This window comes from Saccopteryx bilineata, chromosome 7 (assembly GCF_036850765.1).
Source record: "Saccopteryx bilineata isolate mSacBil1 chromosome 7, mSacBil1_pri_phased_curated, whole genome shotgun sequence".
Classification (NCBI taxonomy): domain Eukaryota; kingdom Metazoa; phylum Chordata; class Mammalia; order Chiroptera; family Emballonuridae; genus Saccopteryx; species Saccopteryx bilineata.
This window is the reverse complement of record NC_089496.1, coordinates 24,986,771-24,994,279: the sequence shown is the minus strand read 5'-3', so window position 1 is coordinate 24,994,279 and position 7,509 is coordinate 24,986,771. Positions and strand designations below refer to the sequence as shown.

At 38.4% G+C, this 7,509-nt stretch overlaps 1 non-coding gene across 1 annotated transcript; it reads right to left on the bottom strand.

Annotated features, from left to right (window-relative positions):
* Positions 1–1,645: 1,645 nt before the first annotated feature.
* Positions 1,646–1,752, bottom strand: LOC136311321 (U6 spliceosomal RNA). The gene has a single exon (XR_010726724.1). It is a non-coding gene; the product is annotated as a U6 spliceosomal RNA (small nuclear RNA).
* Between the last annotated feature and the right edge of the window lie 5,757 nt (positions 1,753–7,509).

The following is a 7,509-nucleotide window of genomic DNA, read 5'->3' as shown; positions in this document are numbered from 1 at the left end:
TCAAAAGCGTTGCTCCTATTATCAAACTTTCTAAGACAGAGGTCCCCAAACTACGCCCGCGGGCCGCATGCGGCCCCCTGAGGCCATTTATCCAGCCCCCGCCGCACTTCTGGAAGGGGCACCTCTTTCATTGGTGGTCAGTGAGAGGAGCATAGTTCCCATTGAAATACTGGTCAGTTTGTTGATTTAAATTTACTTGTTCTTTATTTTAAATATTGTATTTGTTCCCATTTTGTTTTTCTACTTTAAAATAAGGTATGTGCAGTGTGCATAGGGATTTGTTCATAGTTTTTTTATAGTCCGGCCCTCCAACGGTCTGAGGGACAGTGAACTGGCCCCCTGTGTAAAAAGTTTGGGGACCCCTGTTCTAAGATTTAATCTTATTTTAAATTTTAATGTGATGATCATAAAAGCTTAACAATTTGAGGTTTTGTTAAGAGTTTTAAAAAGTTTTTGTATATATGATATATGCATTAAGCATCTGGATTTCCAGAGCTTAAGTTCTTTGTCTGTTTATTTATAATTGATTGATTGTTTTTCAATAGCAGATTTGAAGAACTTCCTCACATACTCTAGATTAAGAAATTCTGGTAAGTTTTAGACATTAAAAATATCTTCCCTAGTCTGTCACCTGTTTACGTTATCTAGGGTGTCCATGGAACATGTAATTAATATAAGTCTAATCCAATTTAGCAATTCCCAACCTCTGTATGCTTGTGTGAGTGTGTTTAATTTAATCTTTCTAAAGCAATGATTCTGTAAACCAAGACTTCAAAGAGTTTACTCTATTAGAGTTTATCTATATTTTGTTCTTTTGGCATTTACTTTTCACACATTTGTAGTGCATTTAGAGGTTTTTTTTATTTTTTTATTTTTTTTAAATTTTGACTTTTTATTAATGTTAATAGGGTGACATCAATAGATCAGGGTACATATATTCAAAGAAAACATGTCCAAGTTATCTTATCATTCAATTATGTTGCATACCCATCACCCAAAGTCAGATTGTCCTCCGTCATCTTCTATCTAGTTTTCTTTGGGCCCCTCCCCCTCCCCCCTCCCCCCTCCCCTCTCTCTCCTTCCCTCTGTGCTCCCCCCTCACCCCCACCCCCAATAACCACCACACTCTTGTCTATGTTTCTTAGTCTCATTTTTATGTCCCACCAATGTATGGAATCATGTAGTTCTTGGTTTTTTCTGATTTACTTATTTCACTCCATATAATGTTATCAAGATCCCATCTTGTTGTTGTAAATGATCTGATGTCATCATTTCTTATGGCTGAGTAGTATTCCATAGAGTATATGTGCCACATTGTCTTTATCCAATCATTTATTGAAGGGCTTTTTGGTTGTTTCCATGTCTTGGCCACTGTGATATTTTTAAATATATCATATACCTTTTTCTTGGTGTCTGTTTCTATAGATGATTTCTTTAAAAGTCACGTTGCTAATACAATATGACAAACTTTTAAAACAATCAACCTGGCATATTTGTCTCCCAAGTTGTCATCATGGGAGGTGCCCCTCACATCTACAAATTTTTTTAAAATTAATTTTAATGGGGTGACATTCATAAATCAGGGTACATATGTTTAGAGAAAACATCTCCAGGTTATTTTGACATTTAATTATGTTGCATACCCAAAAATATGGAACACTTCCCGAATTTGCGTGTCATTCTTGCTCAGGGGCCATGCTAACCTTCTCTGTATCGTTCCAATTTTACTATATGTGCTGCCGAAGCGAGCGCACATCTACAAATTTAAACCCCTTTGGAATTTCCTGTACCAGTTACAAGATTTCTTTCAAATTATGCTTAGCAGTGAAAATTGCATCTGGATTTTGGAGACATCTGAAAACTATTTAAAATGAAGTGATTGATCAAGTTCAAAAATACCATTTTCAATGATAAATACGGCATGATTGCTTTGCTCACATAAAGTTTTTTGCTTAATTTGTTTTTGTTATTCTTGATATCCTTCCATAGAAGCAGTATATTAAAGCATTGAAGAATATAGGCTTGCGTGTCGGAACAACTATCTCAAATACTAGCTCCAAATGGCCTGGATCAAGTCTCTATATCTCAATTTCTGCATTGGCTAAACAGACGTGATTTAAAAAAGAAAAGAAAAAACAATGGTGAGTACTAACTTACCAATAGAGTTGTTTTCAAGATGACATGAATTAGTAGTGCCTGGCAGGGAACAAGCATTTAATAAGTAGCTGCTGACATCACTGTTATCATCATTAGCTAAATCATCTCATATTACCTAATAGAATTGAGTTTATGTGAGAAGGCTACTTCCCAGTCCCTCTTGTTTGATTATTTTGTTTCCTAAGACTGTTCCTGGCAGCTAGACCCATCTTTTCTTCCAACACAGTCTGGTGTGCCTGGGGAAATAGCATTCACTACCTATTTTTCTTCTGTTCCCCCTTGGATTTTAATTCTTTCTTTATCATATACCTGTCAATCAGAACACAAAATTACTTAGAGACAGTATCATAACTCCACACATATTTATTCCATATACCTTTGAGGCAAATTCGTAATTACTTCGCTGTCTCTCAGATGGAAGGGTTTATCCTCAGCTCACTGCCCCCAGCAATCCCACAAGCAGGTAAACACAGTAAGTATTTCTGTGGTATTTCGTAACTACCAGGTTCAATTAGCATGTGTTTAAAATGTGCAACAGATGCAGAAGAATCCTATCTTTAAATTTTTGTCAGTTCCTAAGGAAATAAATCGGGCTGCTATCCAATATACAGCTCACAGACCCTGGCGTGCCTGGAGGTAGCATTGTTAACCTCCATTAAAAGGAATACATTCCCTCAAATTGAGGACATTGTGTGAGAATTAATGAATTAGATAGATTGCTTATATTACCAAATTATAGGCAACAGTCACTACCCCACCTGTGTCTAGTTATCAGAGATAGAATCCTTTTGTATATTTCTGCAACTGAAATTTTGAATGTTCTCGGTCACCTGTTTTTTACTGTGGGCAGGCTTGCAGAGACAATTTAAATCCCGAAGGGCAATGAATATAAAATTTGGGGAAACAATTTGAGGCCAGAGGGAGAGGGGATCTTAAATATTACATTTTTTTTTCCTATGAAAAGTTCTAAGTTTTATAGATCAAAAATAGAAGAAAAAACAGGAAAACATAGAAAGCAGTTGGTTAAGTTTACTGGACATGTTTGGTTAGAATTAGTAGGATAGTCAGAGGCAACTGTACCTTTTTTTTTTTTTTTGTATTTTTCCGAAGCTAGAAACGGGGAGAGACAGTCAGACAGACTCCCGCATGCGCCAGACCGGGATCCACCCGGCACGCCCACCAGGGGGCGACGCTCTGCCCACCAGGGGGCGATGCTCTGCCGAGACCAGAGCCACTCTAGCGCCTGGGGCAGAGGCCAAGGAGCCATCCCCAGTGCCCAGGCCATCTTTGCTCCAATGGAGCCTCGCTGTGGGAGGGGAAGAGAGAGACAGAGAGGAAGGAGAGGGGGAGGGGTGGAGAAGCAGATGGGTGCTTCTCCTGTGTGCCCTGGCCGGGAATCGAATCCGGGACCCCTTGCACGCTAGGCCGCCGCTCTACCACTGAGCCAACCGGCCAGGGCCGGCAACTGTATCTTAATCATTCATCCTAATGTTAAACTATTGGAAGACCAGCACTGGCCCTCTTCTTTCCACCAGTTCTATTTTGTAGCAGATATCTGATAGACAAAGGTGGTCAAGGAGGACCTACACTCTGATTAGATTCTGAAGAGAGGAGGGAGAGACAATCAGATGTGTGGAGATAAGCTAACAAATGAGAAAGTAAAAGGACTTTTCTGGTATTTTGAGGTCCCCAGGTGGAGGAGCAGGGCTGAAGGGCAGAAAGGTATATGGGTGATAAGATTAGAGCAGAAGATTAGTGTCTCTAGTTGATTACACTCATCATTCTACAGAGTAAACATTAAAGATAACCATTCACCAACAGAGAAGAAAACTCATATGAAAGTTACAGATACCGAGTTCATTTTTATTGCATGTTTGAAATAAGGTAGCAGGTTCAGAATGTAATAACTTATCAACAGGATCTGGTCCCAGCAGTTTTGTGGAATATTGGCAGTGATAAATGATTCACGAGTAATGCCATCAAAGTAAGTAGCTTTCATTTCCATCACTGACTTCACACATACTCAGGTGGCTCTGTTAAAGAAAATTAAATGCACAGCACCATATGGGAAGAACCATCCTGAGCTTTCTTTATGATGACAAACAGAAAGATACTGCATTTTAACATGTAGGCTATGTTCAAACTAGTAAAGGTTAGGGTCATGAGAATTTTTTTTTAGATGTTCTGATTTTAGAGTACAATGTTTTATCATCAGGTAAATTAAATATAGCCATGACCCAGCAATACGTTAAATGCCTCCTTCCTAATACACACATGGGCTTTATCTTGTCCTGATGATTACATCTGTCCCAGGAATAAGCCCTAGCATTTATGATGCTGTTTATTTGCTGCAAATCATTCAGCTTTTTAATAAAACTCATCCATATTCAATTCAGCCTATGTGAGCCACACCACATTGTCAGCCAGAATATTAAATATTTCAAGATACAATCCAATATGCAGAAGGCAGGATGAGGACAATTTACCAATTTACACAGTGTTCTATTTATTCAGTACAGGTCCATTTTGCTAAGTATAACTGATATCTCATAATGCTTTCTCCAGATCTGAAATCACTAAAATCAATCGACTATGAGTATGTAAACCTGATAAACTATAGACAAAATCATGGTAATTTTGAAACAAATTACTAGTTTTTTAAAAACATGTCATTAATATATTTAACATATGGTAGAACTGAGCATTTTTCAAGACTTTTAATCTTTGTAGAAAAATAGCAGGAAGGCATAAAAAAAAAAGAAGAGGCAGGAGGGAGGAAAAAATTCAGGAAGGGAGGAAGGAAGGAAGGAAGGAAGGAAGGAAGGAAGGAAGGAAGGAAGGAAGGAAGAAAGGGAGGGAGAAAGGGAGGGAGAAAGAGAGAGAGGGAGGAAGGAAGCTACTTTCCTCACCAGCCAGGAGAAATGGAGTTAAAATAAATATCAAAAGTCCAAAAAGTAGCCCAAGGTGTGTGTAAGACTGATATTACACAGCTGGTACCAGTTAAAAGCGATAAGTTATAGCTCCTGCCCCGACTGAACTTCAGTCCAACTGCAGTATCTGCAGTATGATTATTCCTTAATTCTTTTCTAAGTCTTGTGTTCACAGTTGTAATGTGCACGTGTTCTAAATTCCTCCTTCTCTCTCTGCTCGGATATCAATCGACTATCTATTGTATTTCAGGATAATCCCTGTCCTCTGTGAGTACGCAGTCTATGAGGGATAGAAACACGGGGAGGGGGGAGTAATAATAAAAGCAAGCTATATTGACTGATAGGTTGAATGTATTCTTACCAGTCTCCATATACTTTAGTAACAAGGCTGCTATAAAGTCACAATTAAGCTGCATACAAACAGCTACCAGTGACAAGACACTGATGTCACACAGACTTAAAATAGTGATATTGTGTTGCCATCACAACTCTTCTATATGCACAATCTTCAGTTGTGACTCTAGTCTATGGTAGAATAAACCAGGGCAAAATTATCTTTAAAATTATGTATCTTTATTACTAATGCACCTTCAAAACTGAAGATTAAATTGATTTGGAAAGTGAAATGAGGATCTTTGAGGGCTAGAATTCTCTTTCAATATTTTAGTGTTTCTTACAACAATTATGCTATTAAAAAATCAGAGATGACAAATATCTCTGATTTATCAGGGAAAAAAAAAGATCATTGAAAACTGCAACTGTGAAACTTCCAAGGTCTATGTCCAAATCTGAAACACTGTTTTTAGAACATTTTGTGATGGGAAATCTGTACAAAGGTATTTACATAACCAAGAGAAGCCTCCAGAGAAAGGAGGAATTTGCAGGTAAATTAATGCAATGGATTCACAGAAAAACGGCAGAATTCTGAAAGGCCCAAAGGTGCACTTTACAATGAATAATTCCATAAGAATTATGTGTGCAAATTAGATCAATTAAAGTGGAAGATGCTCAGTCACATACTGGTCTAAGAGTTAAACGCTGTGGGAATAGAACTAAAGCAAATTCTATCTGAAATTGTGGTGAATATCCCAGGTGGAAAACAAAACAATTCCTGGAGCAAAGAGTGTGAGTCAAAAAGTAAAAGTTGGATTTCTTTTTAAGTTGACACTTGAAAAAAAAATCATGTATATTTTGTCTGGTACTGGTACACCTCTGCTCTCCTTGAACAAAAACAAAGAAGAAAAACACACAAGAAAAAGGCATCAACCTTTCTTCATGAACTCAAAAAGGCAGCCAAAAGTTGGTCCAAAATGATGACCCTAGTTTTATCAGAATTTCGAGGATAGCATTTAATTGTCTACTTTGTAGGAATTTTTCTACACTCACTTAAATCAAGTGCTTGTGGTTAACTAAAGAGTTACAGGACAGAAATGTGATAACTGAACATATTCTTTCAAGAACAAGCAAACGTGCAAAAAGTCCCGTGAACGTTACAGACAGGTGAATAGGTCAGGGGCTACTGCAGAGCTAACTGCGTTGTTACTGCGCCAGCACTCATGGCAGCTGGCGGAGAAGATGCTCGTCCCATTGATCTCTCTGCTCCCCCGCCTCCCTCTTTTCCTAACTTGTAACATGTTGGGTGGAATTACTGGATAAAGAAATGGACTTCTTGGCCTGACCTGTGGTGGCGCAGTGGATAAAACGTTGACCTGGAAATGCTGAGGTCGCCGGTTCGAAACCCTGGGCTTGCCTGGTCAAGGCACGTATGGGAGTTGATGATTCCAGCTCCTCCCCCCTTCTCTCTCTCCTCTCTCTCCCTCTCTGTCTTTCCCTCTCTCTCCTCTCTAAAAAAAAAAAGAAAGAAAGAAAGAAAGAAAGAAAGAAAGAAAGAAAGAAAGAAAGAGAAAGAAATGGACTTCTTTCTGTGGAATAAAATAGGGAAACCAAAACTTCAGGAATCGCTCGTAATTCTCTTGGGAAAACTTTGCACCTGAGAATGGAAACAGAGCAGAGAAAGTAGAGCCAAGGGACGGATGCTAATGACAAGGGAAACTGAGGAAAGCCGCATAGGAAGCAGCCTTGAACCTAGACATTGCCAGCTGACTTGACTCACAATTTCTCTCTCTTTTTAAAGACTGTGATTTGTTTCAGAAACCTAACCCACACAAGGAAACATTCTCTTTTAAAACTAGCACATTAATGATAAGGGTAAAAAGTCTCTTTGACTACTGTAATTAGTTTGAGATTATCCCTTGGGGTTGCAAAATTTTTCTGCCAAAGGGCCAGATTATGAATATTTTTGGCTTATATTTACTCTTAATTAAAAACTAATTAACTTAAATAATAAAATTTTTAGGCTTATATTCACTGTCTCTATACTTACCAACTACTCAACTCCGCCTTCGTAGCCTGAGAGCAGCTG